The 16,657-nt window shown below is 39.7% G+C and overlaps 1 protein-coding gene and 1 long non-coding RNA gene across 3 annotated transcripts in view; both read left to right on the top strand.

Moving 5' to 3' along the window:
- The window catches only part of fah (fumarylacetoacetate hydrolase (fumarylacetoacetase)), an 89,087-nt gene that overhangs the window by 49,650 nt on the left and 22,780 nt on the right, over positions 1–16,657 (top strand). The gene's annotated exons all lie outside the window — the stretch shown is intronic.
- Positions 13,070–16,554, top strand: LOC144458778 (uncharacterized). Its single transcript, XR_013488165.1, has 4 exons — positions 13,070–14,035; positions 14,131–14,286; positions 15,758–15,847; positions 15,956–16,554. It is a non-coding gene; the product is annotated as an uncharacterized LOC144458778 (long non-coding RNA).

Below are 16,657 nucleotides of genomic sequence, written 5' to 3'. Positions count from 1 at the left end.
CTATTTTAACCCTAAACTGTCCAATTATGGTGGACTGGAAAATGATGAAGAAGCAAAACAAAACAGAACACAGCGAGACATTGATACGGTACATGAGTGATGAGGATTCATGGGGTTAGTAAGTAAAGCTTAAAATCAAGAGCTTTTTCTGCATTAAAAATTAAGTTTGTTACTTATACATATTATAATGTGAAGTAAACATCAAAGATGCTTTGCTACAAGCTGCAACTGCAGGAACTACACAAACTTAAATGCAGGTTTCTTCCATGATGGTGTCCCTTGGAGCATCCACAATGTTGGGAGCCCCTCTGCATTGTCAGCAGGTTGCTCAGGTTCACAGGTGTTTCACCCTTTAACCTGTACACCTCGCCTGAGTGGGGCAGCGAAGACTGGTTAGCCTTCACCTGCAGAGGGGTTCCAACTGTGGGCTCTTTTCAACCATAGCCATCTTGAGCTGGTCTCGGCTGGCGAGGCAATGTCCCTTGTGGCTTCCTTAAGCTGTTTGGGCTCCAGACCAACCCTCTGAAGAAAGTAGCGCACCGATTTTGTCGGGAACCCGCGGCAGCCAACTTCGATGGGGAAAATGGTTGCATGCCACCCTTTAATGACCGCCTCGTCGATCAAGTCCTGGTACTTGGCTTTTTTCTGCTCGTGGGATGTGGCTAGCCTCTCCTCCCAGGGCACTGTTAGTTCGGTGACTATGAGGGTTTTGGTGCTCCTGGATAGCAGGAACATGTCTGGCCTAAGGGAGGTCACTGCAACGTCCTGTGGGAAGACAAGCTTCCTCTTTAGGTCCACCTCTTTAGGTTCCCAACCGTCGCTCTGCTCCTTGGAGCCTCTTTGCCTTCCCTTACAAAGTTTATTGGGCAGTCGGACCTGGTTCTTTTTGGCTTTGGCTCTCTGCTGTTCCACCCATTTGGCGATTACCATGAGGACCTTATCATGTCTCCACCTGTACCGCCCTTCTGCCAGCGCCTTTGGACAACCGGTCAAGATGTGATTCAGTGTGCAAGAGGCCACTCCGCATTGCTTGCAAGATGGATCTTCCTCTCCACCCCAAACTTTTAGGTTGCTTGGGGATGGTAGCAGGTCAGCCACAGCGCGCAGGAGGAAGGTCAACTTCCCTTGATCAGTTTCCCGCAGTTCCTTCCAGGACAGTGGTCGCTCCAGTGCCTGGTCCCACTGCGTCCACCGGCCCTGGGAGGCAAGCCCAATTGCTTTTACCTGGCGGCCTTCTTCTGCTGCCTCGCGGACCCTTTGCACCACGAGTCCTCTCTTGGCTCTGGCATTGGCCTCGCTCCACCTCTTGTTATTGTAGTGTCCAAGGCCTAAGCGACCCTGGCATACCACGCTGACTATTTCCTGATGCCTCCAGTGAGCTTCGGCCTCCGCCACTGCTTGCTGGGGCTTCCACTTTCTGCCGCATTTGATGGTCTTACTTGCATGTCTCACCTTCCCATCTTCAGACAAAAGGAGTGTGCTGACTGCTCTTGCCTTGGTGGCTTTAAACTCTTCAACCACTGATGAAACTGGCAGGGAAAGCTTGGAGGTCTTGCTGTAGAGATTGACTGGGCTAAAAGATGGGGGAACTCCCAGCCATTTCTGCAAGAAGTTGCTGCACTGTCTCTCCATTGCTTCCACCTGGGACATGGGAAAGTCATACAGCAGGAAGGGCCATTGCAGCCGGGGTATGATGCCATACTGAAAGCACCAGACCTTAAACCTCCCAAGCAGTTGACTGTTCTCAATTGCCTTGAGCCAGATGTTCAGCTGGGCTTTGGTATTGGTGAGATTGGTGCTGTCCTTAAGGGAGCTGTCTTTCCAAGGCATCAGATCGCTTGGTCTTGAATTATTGGGATCTCTGAGCCTTGAATGCTGAAGATGTTTCCTGATAGCTTCCCCTTCAGGATACTGAGGCTTCTTGATTTCTCTGATTTGAATTGTAACCGTGACCATGTTGCCATCTTCTCCAGTGCAGTCAGGATCCATCGTGTTCCCTGGATTGATGGAGTCATCACCGTCACATCATCCATGAAAACTCGACAGGCGGGATGTCTCATGCCGTCATCTGCTTTCGGGCCTCTGCATTGCATTCCTCCTGCCTTCAAAAGCAGGTTCATAGCCGCTATGAACAGGGCCACAGAGATCGTACATCCTGCCATAATGCCTCTCAAGCCTTTGCCATTTGGTGGTAAAACTTCCCACGGTGAACCTCATCCGCAGCGCATCCATGTGAGACATCACGAGCCCAACTACCTCTGGTGGTACTCGGTAGTGGTCCAGTGCCTTTTGAATTAGCTGGTGTGGGACCCTTGGGTAGGCTTTGGTGAAATCCAGCCATACGACAGAGAGTGTGTTGTTGTTGCTCTTGGCTTCCTTGATGAGCTGGCTGATCACTGCTGTGTGCTCCAGGTAGCCAGAATATCCAGGGACTCCTCCTTTTTGGATGCTTGGGTCAATGAACTCATTGGCGAGCAGATATGTTGTCAACCTTTTGGCGATGATGGACCAAAATATTTTCCCCTCTACGTCCAGCAGGGAGATCTGCTGGAACTGGTCGAGTCCCATGGAATTCAGCTCTTTTGGCACGAAGCAGCACTCGGTGAGTGTCCAGAGCCCGGGTTCCACCTTCTTCTTCCACAGGGTCCGTAACAGCTTTGATAGCCTTTTCAGCAGCTGCGGGCAGTTTTTGTAGATCTTGTAGGTGGTTCCTGATGGTCCTGGGGCTGATCTCACCCGCGCTTTCACCACTACTGCCCGCACTTCATCCATGGTAAAATCAGTTTATAACTTATTTTAGTAAGTTGGTCTAAATGAAAATAAAGAAAACAGTGTTAACTCAGTACTATATCGATTTTGAACAGACATTTCTGCCTTATCTTAACATAGAAGTGTTTTCAGTAAGTACAACTTAAAAATCCCCTAGACATCCTTTAAAAGCTGAGTACTACAAGGCTGACTTGCCCGGAGACGTTTTGCTGCCAGACCACCAGCAACAAGAAACCGAGGGAAACAGAAAGGAGAAGGAGCAAGAAACATGCGATTTTGCAGCAACTTTTCTTAACTTTAAGACATGGTGAGTACAATTTTTGCCTAGTTTTATTCACAACAGTTAATAACTCCATCAGCATACATGCAAGAAATTGTTTTTACACAACACTAAAGGCTTTTCCTCAGCTAGCAGTAGTAATGTTTAAGCTAGGAGACTTTTAGCTAATTGGTGTAGTAATTCGGCTTTAACATTAGACTTTGTTAAGTTTTGTTTTATGGTGGAAGCCAAATGGCAGCCTTAGTAGCATTAGTTTTAACTCTGCAAAGGTAAAATAACACATTTGGGTTCTTCCTAATTTAAAGCTGTTGCAGTGTTGATGTCGATTTGACCAGCAAAAGCTGCATGGCTGGGGCATTTTATATCCATGACTAAACACATAACAAATGTAGGTTACTGAACATACATTCGGTTTGACATTAATGCATTTTGATGTTTAAGTTCTAGAGTTATTTCTATGTGAGGTTAAAGTTTTTTAATTGAGCCATAGCTGAAGAACAGTCTGTCAAAGCTAGTTGTTGGCATTACAGAGAGGGTGTACTACCACATAAAATATAATTTTGTTATTTTGGGTGTTGGTAACTGCAGATACATTAGCACAGTTGTATCATTTTAGAGAAAATAATTAATAAATTTGGCATCATCAAGCAACAGGCAATCAGTAAAATAAGTCTTTAGTCACCAAGACTTCTGTTTACATTTTTGTTGATGTTTTTCTCCTGAATTTCACATTTTTGGTCACACAATTTGCAAGATATTTGAAAAGATATCTTGGTCAGCTGCACATTAAGACAACTATATTGATAAAATCTATACATAGTTTTAATTTTTAATTTCATGAGGATGTTCTATCAGATAATGATAAGACTGTTAAAAAGGTTTGGACATTGATTGCAGTGTAGTTTGCCCATATCTTTGTAGTAGTTTGCAAGCATTTTTGTTCTTGTTTTTCATCCTGAATATTCAGAAACAGTAAAATAAAATCTACTACAATGCTGATGTGGCACAAGTTGTAGACACTACATCCTTCAGAATCACCCAAGTTCAAGTAATTTAAACAGGTCCTTTGTTAGTATTCAAAGTGGATCTGTAAAATTTGAAAATTTGAAACACCAAGAAAAACTGATCTCTTAAAGCATTACAGACTTAGACATGGCCATGGTGGTGAATTTCTCCACTTTCCCTTTGTAGTTTTACTTTTAGTACATTAGGCTTCAATGGGAAACATTAAAAAGATGAAAAAAGAAAAAAATGTTTCAAACTTTTAGTCAAACTAAAAGAGGATATATAAATGGACACTCAGTTTTTCAGTTTTCCAAATTTGACAAAAAGAAGAAATAAAATGCCACAGTGTAATGTGAAAGCTAATAATTACAGACATAATCACCAGCATAGTTCCTCTCTCCATGCAAGTTAATATTGCAAAGGTGATGAAAAGTCCTTAGCTTATCACAGGTAATTATCAGTGCCAATATTCTCTGATACTTAATGTTTAGAGAATGAAACTGGATGTGTTCTATAAATCAAACTGAAGTGATGTGGTTTCTCTTACAGATGCTGCAATGTCTCATCAAACCAAACTTAGGATCATTCTTCAGGACCATGATGTTCGCAAACTTGACTTACCTCATGGCCTCCCTGGGACTGTGGGTAAACTTGAGTCCCTTGTTAGAGAGACATTTGGGCTTCAAGGGAACTTTACTTTGCATTACAAGGATGCTGATTTTGGAGACAAATATTTCAGTCTTACCTCAACAAGTGACATCAAAGACAAGGACACAATAAAAGTGGTTAACATTGTTGAACCTCCCACATTTACTCTGAACTTAATTGAAGTGGACCTTCAGACCTTTGAAAGTGAATCAGAAACCTCCATCGATACCTCAGAAACCTCAGGCAGTACTTCAGTGACTTCCGTCCATCCTCCCAAAAGCAGTTGCTCTTCCAGATCCCAGGATACACTGATGCTTTCATCACCTGCACATAGGATTCAGCAATCACAGCGCTGGCTGACTGAATTTCCTGTACCTCACTTTGCCTATGACACAGAGCTTATGCTTGCCTCAGGAAATGAAGCTGAGGAAGACAGTATTGTATATCCGGTTCCGGTAGCATGCTGTGACACGCATGGCTGCTTTTCTCTCGGTCCGTGATTTTCTGATTTAAAATCTGATTGATGGACCCACATTGTTGAGCAGTTTACTAATGCTCCAATCTAACTGAAGACTGTTTTTGTGATGTTTTTGCGCCGTCACTGAGTGAGATTTTTTTTTTCTTTCTTTTTTTTTTTTTGGAGAAAGAAAGACGAAGCCATCTGATTGCTTTCACCTGTTGTCTAATTGCGCCTCTCACACACCTGAACATGGCTCAAGGCACGCGCTGGAGTAAAACTTTTACTGCCGAAATGGCCACGGCAATGAGGGATATTGTTCGAGAGGAGATTACTTAAGCTTTGGACACTAAATTGGAACCAGTTAATCGATGTCTGGAGGAGCTCAAAACTCAGCTGGCTGACTGTAACAACAAAGTTACCAACTTGGAGAGGGCTGCTGTGGAGACTGATATCAGACTCTCCGACCTGGAACGAGATCAATTGGATATGACGGAAGAATGCAAGTATCTGAGACAGAAGGTGGATCAACTTGAAAATCACAGCCGAAAATTGAACATACGAATCCTGGGACTTCCTGAAGGCATCAAGGCTGGTAACCCCACGGCTTTTACAGTCAAGCTTCTCTATGAATTGTTTGGGGAAGAGACAATTGGCCCTCCTCCACTGATAAGTATTGCGCATCGCACCGGCTCCGTCAAGAATGTCCCTCGCTGCATGATCGCAAAACTCTACAGTTTTGAGGTCAAAAGAAAAATTATTCGTTTGGCAGCAGCATCCCGTTCTCTAACTCACAATGGGAGAAAGATCAGCATGTATCCTGATCTCAGCGCCGAGATTTTGAAGCAAAGGGCAACTTTCAACCAGGTGAGACTGGAGCTGTGGAAGCGCAACCTAAGATTTGGATTTATTCATCCTGCGACGCTCATCCAAACCTTTCGTGATACAACACACAAGTTTTCTACTGCCAAGGATGCGCAGGAGTTTGTTGACAATTACATAAAGCGTGGAGATGATGATGGTGAGGCTCCTTCAACCAGCGTCTGATTGAATTCCTTATCGACACAGTAATTCTCTGAAATCAGGTACTCTCTCTCAATCAACCTATGGTTGGATAATCCTATGCCGGACTTGATCTATAGAACAATTAATTTGTGTACATAATGCACAGGTCATTTCAAGTTGGCCTTGAGGCATGACTTGTTGCTTTAAGTTTGTTGCTGTCATTATTCTCTAACATTATTAGTTTTAATATTTATTTATTCACCTCTTTTTTCCGTTATTATTATTATTAGCCTACTATTATTATTATTTATCTTCCAGTAGGGCCTATCCTTGTTTCTCTTACTATAATGCTGTTTTGGAAGATATTATCACGTCAGGTTGTCTCTACATTATTGAAAGATATATATTTTTATTTTTATTTTTTATTTTTTATCCCCCCCCCCCCCCCCCCCCTTTTCATTAAGCTGCCACTGTAGATTCTTTACTTTTCATTTTTTATCTTTATTTATTTTCTCTTCTTGGACTTTAAGCTAATTATTAACAATGTGGTTGAGGTTATTTCAGTGGTTGAGGATGATGTTAGTGATTATGATTTATTATAAACAACTAGGCTATAGATAGTTTATTATTATGTTTATTATGGTTATGTTTACTTATTTATTTTTATTTTTATTTTTCTCTCTCTCTCTCTCTTTTACTTTTTACAGTCTCCTTTTTAGTCCATCATATAAATTCGAGGATGATGGTGTTTCGTGCAACCCTTTTTTGTTCAGCATGAAGAGGCAGTATGGTTCAGAAAGGGAAATTAAATATTATACAAGCATAATGAACATTAGAATTTACTGTGGCACTGGAATGTTTTTTATATAATTTGGATGGTTCAGATGATTTGAGGCGCTTGCTGGCCTCACATTCCCCAATAGGGTTGACCGATGTACCGCCACCCTGAAGGACCCCATGGGATAGGCCGTCATTTGTAGCTATGCTGCATCCCTGTGTTAGGTATACAGGGTGGGGAGGATTTGCTGGGAGGGACACCAACCACCATTATACTTTTTCATACTCATATTTATGTTATTTGGGTTGAGATTCATTTAATACTCACTATGGGACAGTGTTTATTATGGACCCTTTTTTCCCTTCTCTTGTCTCTTTTGTCTAATCTTGAATTTGTGCTTCTTAACAAAAACAAAAATAATATTGTATATAAAATTTTTCCTGCCAAATCAGAATGTGTTCATTAGCTACTTTTTCATGGAACCTTAAAGGGCTTAACAGTCCTATTAAACGGGCTAGCTGTTTGGATATTTTAACAAGAAATCATATTGAGATTGCCATGTTACAAGAAACTCACTTACGTAAAAGAGATGTACTTAGGTTAGAAAATCATCGTTATAAAGTGGCTGCTTTTTCCTCAGCCCCAAACAAAACCAAGGGGGTAGCAACTGTTATTGATAAGAAGCTTAAAATCTCTATTATTGACAAAGGTGGTGATCAGGAGGGCAGAATCTGTTTCCTTAAATGTATTTATAATGGTACAAAAATTGTTTTAGTTAGTGTGTATGCACCTAATCGTTTTGATCCAATTTTTTTTCAATCTTTGACCAATATATTGATGACGCTAACTGATTACCAATTGATTATCGGGTCAGATATGAACGCTGTGGTAGATCATGTATGGGATAAATCTAAGGCAGTCAATTACAACTCTCGATCTTCAAATGCAAGACATGTTCTATGTGATTTTAATCTTATTGACATCTGGCGAGCCTATCATCCAGGCACCAAAGAATTCACTTTTTACTCTACTAGAAACCAATCTTTTTCTCGGATCAATTTTATGCTTATTTCTTCATCATTATTCTCTACTGTTAAAAAAATTGTAATTCAACCTATGAGTTTGTCAGATCATCATGCTTATTTCTGTCAATTTCAGTTTGTTCAACTTAAGAAAAAAGCCACTAGATGGCGCTTTAACTGTACATTACTAGACAATCCAATATTTTGTGAACAATTTCAGTCTGAATTAAATCATTTTTTAACTGTTAATAAAGATTCAGTGGATGATTTTCGGATACTTTGGGATGTCATTAAAGGCTTTATAAGAAATAATTCAACTGCATTTGCTTCAGGTCATAATAAATTACAGCTGGAAAAAATATCTGAATTGGAAAACATGTTATCTGTATTAGAGCTCTCTCAACAGAGAAACTATTCTAAACATGTAGCCTCGACACTTGTTAAAATTAAGTCTGAACTAAATATTCTTATTAGGAAGAGAGCTGAATTTGATATTCATAGAGTTCGACTCAACCATTATTTTCATGGCAATCGTCCTAGCCACTTTCTGGCCAATAAACTGCGTAATAGTGATCATCTGGCAAATATTGCAACTATTTTATCAGAAGATGGTGAGTTGCTTACTGATCCAAAATGAATTAATCTTAGATTTTCTAATTTCTATAAAAAAAAAAAACTGAAGAACAAACCATCTTCTGTAGAGATTGATATATTTTTGGAGGGGCTTAAACTTTTTTATCAGCATCCGAATCAACCTTACTGGGTGACCCAATAACTTTACAGGAACTCAGAGCATCTTTAGAAGTTATGAACAAGGACAGATCACCTGGGTGGGATGGCATTCCTCCCGAGTTTTATTTGAAGTTTTGGGATCAACTAGGTCCATTATTACTGGAAATGATTAATATAGCTATTTCTAAAGGTTCTTTTGGGAGAGATGTGAATATGTCATTAATTTCTCTTCTGTTAAAAAAAGGTAAGGATCCAAATGAATGTTCAAATTGGCGCCCCTTGTCATTAATTAACACTGATGTCAAACTATTCTCTAAAGTTTTATCTTGTTGTCTCGAAAAGTTTTTACCTAAATTGATCCACCCAGATCAAAGTGGTTTTGTTAAGAAAAGACTCTCTTCAGATAATTTACGTCGTCTCTTACATATTGTTAATTCCTCTCCGGATCCAAAGGTCTCTTCAGCTGTTCTTTCTGTTGATGCTGAAAAGGCCTTTGATCATTTAGAATGGTTGTATCTTCGGTCAGTTTTAAAATGTATGGGATTAGGTGATAAGTTCATAAATATGGTTAAAATATTATTTTCTAACCCATCAACCAGTGTTATAACAGGTAATATTTGTTCTCCTCCATTCAAAATCACACGCGGCACCAGACAAGGTGATCCAATCTCTCCTATATTGTTTATCTTATCTATGGAGCCATTGGCTCAGACTATCCGTCAAGCTAAAAACATCAAGCCAATTACTCTTAATTACACTGATCACCATATCTCTCTTTATGCTGATGATATTTTGTTATACTTAGAAGACATCTCTTACTCTCTCCCAAACCTTTTGGATATTTTTGACTATTTTAGTTCAATCTCAAGTTATAAAATGAATCGATCCAAATCATCATTAATGTATCTTAGAACTCCCCCTAAACATACCCCCACTCATGAGATTCCTATTGTACCTCACTTTAAATATTTGGGCATAGATATATTCCCTTCAGTTGAAAAAATTGTATCTATGAATTACAATAGAATCCTTAAATCAATTATAGATGATCTCAATAGATGGAGTAATTTACCTGTTTCTTTTGCTGGAAGAATTTCTGTCATTAAAATGAATATTTTACCTCGAGTCAATTTTTGTAGTGATATGATTCCTATTGCACCACCTAGTGGTTATTGGGAAAAACTACACAAAATTTTATCTAAATTTATATGGAAAGGTAAGCGAGCTCATGTAAAACTTCCAACACTACAGAATGGGAAACAATCTGGTGGACTTGCTGTTCCAAATTTCAAATTATATTTTCAAGCCCTATCACTTCGTCCCTTACTAGTTTGGTTTGATTCGGATGCTGACACTCCCTGGAAATATGGTTGCACCTATGCATCTACAGGACATACTTTTTACTTATATTTCTCTGAAACAATGTAGATTACGTTATGGCCCAATAATTGCACATGCAGTATCAATCTGGCGTAAGTATGAAAAATTACATAATTGGGACACTAAATGGCATGACCAGACACCTTTATTTTACAATCCCTCTTTACGTAAGGGAGACTCTTACTTTGTAGCCCACCAATGGACCAATTGTGGTTTACATACATTAGGCGATATCATGGACGATAATGGATTAAGAACTTTCTCAGATCTGAAAGACATTTATAATTTATCAGGTTCTTCTTTTTTTCTTTATTTACAACTTAGGTCAGCTATGCGGGCCTACGGAGTCCCATGGTCTAAACCACCCAGTCACCCTTTATTAAGTTTTATTAAAAAAATATCAGCCTTTCCCAAAGGACACGTCTCCCTAATATATAAAGATTTATTTCAGAGAACTTCAACCCCACTTCCTGTCACACAAGCTTGGAATAGCGAATTTGACACAAAACAAAGTATTAACTGGGTCGAAGTATGGGGAAATATTAGTCTGGCATCTCGTAATCCAAATCATCAGATGATTCATTTTAATTTTATCCATAAAACTTATCTAACTCCCCAAAAACGTTACAAAATGAAACTAACAATTTCGCCAAATTGCTTATTATGCTCTCTAAATATATCAGGTTCTTTTTTGCACATGATGTGGGAGTGTTCTCCAGTTAAATATTTCTGGGAACAGATTGCTAAGTACCTCTCCAAAGTATTACAAACCAATATTCCTTGTTGCCCAGAACTGATGCTCCTTAATGATGATGATGTTTTAAGTTTAAATGTAGTCCAAAGACATTTCTGGCTGGTAGGAAGCACAGCTGCAAAAAAATGTTAGCACTTAGATGGCAGCCTCCTCATTCCCTTTCTTTTAATCAGTAGAAACAGTCAGTTGTAGACATTGTATCAATGGAACTCTCTACGGCAAGATTAAATGGTGCCAAATATCAGACAATAGAAAATTGGAATCACATATTAGACCTAGTGAGGAGCTCCATTTCATAAAGTTAGTTTACTTATCTTATAGATAAGATGCCTTTTGATTTATTTTTAGTTATTTATTTATATTTTATTTTATTTTTTTTATTTTATTATATGTATGTGTATATATGTACAGTACAGGCCAAAAGTTTGGACACACCTTCTCATTCAATGCGTTTTCTTTATTTTCATGACTATTTACATTGTAGATTCTCACTGAAGGCATCAAAACTATGAATGAACACATGTGGAGTTATGTACTTAACAAAAAAAGATGAAATAACTGAAAACATGTTTTATATTCTAGTTTCTTCAAAATAGCCACCCTTTGCTTTGATTACTGCTTTGCACACTCTTGGCATTCTCTCGATGAGCTTCAAGAGGTAGTCACCTGAAATGGTTTTCCAACAGTCTTGAAGGAGTTCCCAGAGGTGTTTAGCACTTGTTGGCCCCTTTGCCTTCACTCTGCGGTCCAGCTCACCCCAAACCATCTCGATTGGGTTCAGGTCCGGTGACTGTGGAGGCCAGGTCATCTGCCGCAGCACTCCATCACTTTCCTTCTTGGTCAAATAGCCCTTACACAGCCTGGAGGTGTGTTTGGGGTCATTGTCCTGTTGAAAAATAAATGATCGTCCAACTAAACGCAAACCGGATGGGATGGCATGTCGCTGCAGGATGCTGTGGTAGCCATGCTGGTTCAGTGTGCCTTCAATTTTGAATAAATCCCCAACAGTGTCACCAGCAAAACACCCCCACACCATCACACCTCCTCCTCCATGCTTCACAGTGGGAACCAGGCATGTGGAATCCATCCGTTCACCTTTTCTGCGTCTCACAAAGACACGGCGGTTGGAACCAAAGATCTCAAATTTGGACTCATCAGACCAAAGCACAGATTTCCACTGGTCTAATGTCCATTCCTTGTGTTTCTTGGCCCAAACAAATCTCTTCTGCTTGTTGCCTCTCCTTAGTAGTGGTTTCCTAGCAGCTATTTGACCATGAAGACCTGATTGGCGCAGTCTCCTCTTAACAGTTGTTCTAGAGATGGGTCTGCTGCTAGAACTCTGTGTGGCATTCATCTGGTCTCTGATCTGAGCTGCTGTTAACTTGCGATTTCTGAGGCTGGTGACTCGGATGAACTTATCCTCAGAAGCAGAGGTGACTCTTGGTCTTCCTTTCCTGGGTCGGTCCTCATGTGTGCCAGTTTCGTTGTAGCGCTTGATGGTTTTTGTGACTCCACTTGGGGACACATTTAAAGTTTTTGCAATTTTCCGGACTGACTGACCTTCATTTCTTAAAGTAATGATGGCCACTCGTTTTTCTTTAGTTAGCTGATTGGTTCTTGCCATAATATGAATTTTAACAGTTGTCCAATAGGGCTGTCGGCTGTGTATTAACCTGACTTCTGCACAACACAACTGATGGTCCCAACCCCATTGATAAAGCAAGAAATTCCACTAATTAACCCTGATAAGGCACACCTGTGAAGTGGAAACCATTTCAGGTGACTACCTCTTGAAGCTCATCGAGAGAATGCCAAGAGTGTGCAAAGCAGTAATCAGAGCAAAGGGTGGCTATTTTGAAGAAACTAGAATATAAAACATGTTTTAAGTTATTTCACCTTTTTTTGTTGAGTACATAACTCCACATGTGTTCATTCATAGTTTTGATGCCTTCAGTGAGAATCTACAATGTAAATAGTCATGAAAATAAAGAAAACGCATTGAATGAGAAGGTGTGTCCAAACTTTTGGCCTGTACTGTATGTATATGTATATATGTATGTATTTGTATGTGTATGTGTATGTATGTATGTATGTATGTATGTATATATATATATATATGTATATGTATGTGTATATATATGTATGTGTATATGTGTGTATGTATGTGTGAGTGTATGTATATATAATTTCTGTTCTTATGGTGGTTGGCGGGATCTGGGGGGGAAGATAGGAAGGGTTGAGGGGTTGAGGAGGTGGGGATCTGTGTGTGTATGTATGTATGTATGTGCGCATCTGTGTATCTCTATATCTGTGTACCTATGTGCATATGTGTAGGTATGCGCATATGTGTAGATGCGTGCATGTTTGTATTTATGTGTATGTGTACATTGTATGTATAATTCAACATTGATGGGGTTGATATTTTTCTGCATCATGCTTGACAGAATCGAATTTCTGACAGAACTGTAGCGCAGACTTTCTTTTCAGTCTCCTTTGGCTCTTGAACTTCTTCGTATTTCCTGTTTGTTTCTTTTTCATTTTCTACGAGAGCCAATGCTATATGTAACTTTTTGTGCACATAACCTCCCTTATTAAGCTATTGTCGTATAAAAATAAAAGAAAAATTTGATCTAAAAAAAAAAAGGAAATGAAGCTTTCAAGAAGGATGGAATTCCATTCAACTTTACCTCAATCCTACCAGACATCCTTGAGAGACTGGCTGAAAGCATCTTTCAGTATGTTGCCTACCCAACAAGTGCACAGTTTTTGAATGTTGCTGAGGCCCTGATTCAGAAGCATCCTTGCCTCAAAGAACCGGGATCATATAATGGATACTATGGATGGCAACAGAGACTAAAATATAAAATGGGCAACTATAGATACAAGTTGAGAGGACTTGGATGCCCTGAACTTGATATGAACTTTCCCAGAAAGAAGCGACCACATGAGAAAGCACCTGCAAAGAATGTCAAAAAGCCAAAAACGTCAGAAGTGAACTATTTACCCACTCACCCACAAGGAGAAACAGAAGAAAGTTTGGAGTCTGAAAGAGTGGAGCTCCTTAATGAAGTCAGGAAAAGGGACAACTGTCATCAGTGCAAAAATGGCGAAGACATTCTCAATTCGCAGGCAGGAAGTAGTCAATCAAGTACCATCAGTCAATGACCTGAAAGAAAGATGGCCTGCTCTTTTTGACGTAGCCCAGGTAAATATTTTTGCATAAGATAATTTGCAGTATGTGTTATTTTGGAATAGACTGTACACAATAACATGTTGTGCCTATTTGTTTTTTTTATACAGGTAAACCAAGAATTCAGAAGGATCACCACTGTTAGTCTGGAGACTACATTCATGGCAAAGCTGGACCAGTTCTCCCCGAAAATAATGTCCTTGCTGTCCTCAAGGGGAGGGTCTGCAAAAATGAATATTCAGCGCATACAGAATATGCTGCTTGAGGTATGAATAAATTAAATATAGTTAATTTTAATAGGACAATCCACTTTTTTTCCAATAGATGATGTTAGGTTTTTGATCATGATTTACCCCTGTTTCACACTGGTGGCATGAGCAGTGCATGTGTGTTGCAGAACGTGTTGGTTTTCAATTAGGCATCCATGTTAAGAGGTTAAGGCCCATCTATGCTCCCTTTATGTACGAAAATGTATACCTCTGTTTCAAACTATGTTACCGTCACTGCCCACATACTTCCATGCGCCCTTTACGTTGGCATGGATGTTAACCAATCTATCCACCAGGAGGCAGCCCAGCGTCAAAAGTTTATGACAACAACAAACTCAAAAACAAACATGGCGACTGTGGAGGAGATATTGATAATGTACCTCTTGCATAAAAGACAAAAACAGAGGCAGCGTTGTAGGAGGCGGTGGTCGGTGAGGCCGTTAAATACATCGCGACTGGAGAACGGAGAATTCTTTTCTCTAGTACTGCCGATGAGAGAAATTGAATTGTTATTTCTTCTTTGAGTCTCACTAGAGCTACGTATCAGGTAGTGACAGCAACACTGCCCCCACGGTTCCCAGTGGTACTGCTCCGTTTGGCCCGTATCCGTAAGCTGTATGGAAACGTGCAGAAATATGGACAAAATGAACGCGGAGCACGGACAGAAGGCTCCATCCGTATCCGGATCTGTATTTAACGTTGAGCATAAATGGGCCTTAAGAGCTTTCAGACCGGCTGCTTGAGTGGCGCTGCTTTTCTTGAGCTCAGGAGTCTCGCCTATTTTCTCCACGAGCAGCATGTGGCTCACGGCAAATATATCAATGAAAATTCTGAAAGACACAAGCGTGAGAGACACAGCAGTCACACCACGCTGCCGTCATGCGCTGCTCATGCCGCCTGTGTGAAACGGGCGTTATACATCTCAGGCTATTGGTAGTGCTGTGCTGTTCAGTGTAACTGGACAGTGAATAACGGACCTACATTTTACAGGTGGCCAGAAATGTAATTTAAAATCAACTATAATATTGTCCATTATCTCTAGGATGTATTAAAAAGCAGCTGTTTACAACCCTAATTCTTATAAGGTAATAATACAGTATGTCAGATTATTGTTTAGGGCTTAGTCTAAGACAAAAATATCAATAAGAACTATAAATACTAAATAAGAAAACAAATTACAGGTAAGATGGAACATGATAGGCAGAGTTATTGTAAGATTTTGCATTTTTTCTTTTTATTTACTTTTATTTTTATTTTTTATCTGGATTTTTATGATGCATATTTGAAATTGAAAATTCTAACACTACTTTAGTTATATTAGCTTTCTTTAAAATGATCAGTTCATTATTTTGATTATCACTGTAAAATCTATAATTGGTACAGTTCAGGCCTTTTCTTTTTTTGGATGTAATTATTAAAAACCCATCCTCCTGGAAGAGCAGTTCAACATTCTTTTTCTTATTCACAGGACGATTCTGTGGAGAGAAGGCGAGAGGTTGCTATCCGTGGCTTAGTCGTGTATCTGAGGGAAAAGGAGGAGGACCTCTTCAAAGAGCAGGTAAATCAGACACTACCTTTGTATTACTCTCATAATTAACTATGATTACTTAAACATTAATATTGATTCTGATCTACCGGGATGATGCCGGGGATGTTACTAATGAAGTGATGAAGTGATGAAGATGTGTCACAACGAGAGGTGCCATAACGTCTGATCCAGCCAGTGCAAGGATCATACTTGAGGGAACAGAAGTCCTAGCAGACCTAGATGTACCCAGAGCCTGTGCCATGCTAATGTGGCTGATATACGCACTCAACCTCAGCTACCCAAAAGAACTGAAAAACACTTTTGAAGTAAATCAAAAGATATTCCTCCAGCTGGATGATCTGAAAGCCAGTCCGAAGGTAATGTCTCTAAAAAGTAAACTGCTGTACTAAAAAAAAGTGTTTGGCTATCCAAATTGATAGGAAATGTTACACTTGTTATTCTGTTGTTTACAATGTTTTGTTGTGTAACATACTGTACAGCAGGTTTACTGTTGACAGTTCATTGAGTAAACTTGTTAAAGTACACTAGAGTGCACTTTAGCACAGTCAGTCTGACCAGGGTGGCTGTCAAAATGTTCAGTCTTTTTGAGACAGTTATACAGGGGTGTTTAACATTATGTATGTCATGGAGGCTACAGGCAATATATATGCCATTCAAATGTTGTCAGTCAAATGAGACATTGAATGATGTTCTAATAAACAGTGATCGTAAAACTGGAACGTCTATGTGTAATTTATTCTGACTTAAGATAAATAAGTTACTACTACTCAAATAAATTAAGATAACAATTTGCATGGACATTTCTGAGTAGAATTTTAG

The sequence above is a fragment of the Epinephelus lanceolatus genome, chromosome 2 (genome assembly GCF_041903045.1).
Source record: "Epinephelus lanceolatus isolate andai-2023 chromosome 2, ASM4190304v1, whole genome shotgun sequence".
NCBI classification, from domain to species: Eukaryota; Metazoa; Chordata; class Actinopteri; order Perciformes; family Serranidae; genus Epinephelus; species Epinephelus lanceolatus.
Note: the sequence above shows the minus strand (reverse complement) of the source record. Positions and strands in the feature narration are given on the sequence as shown.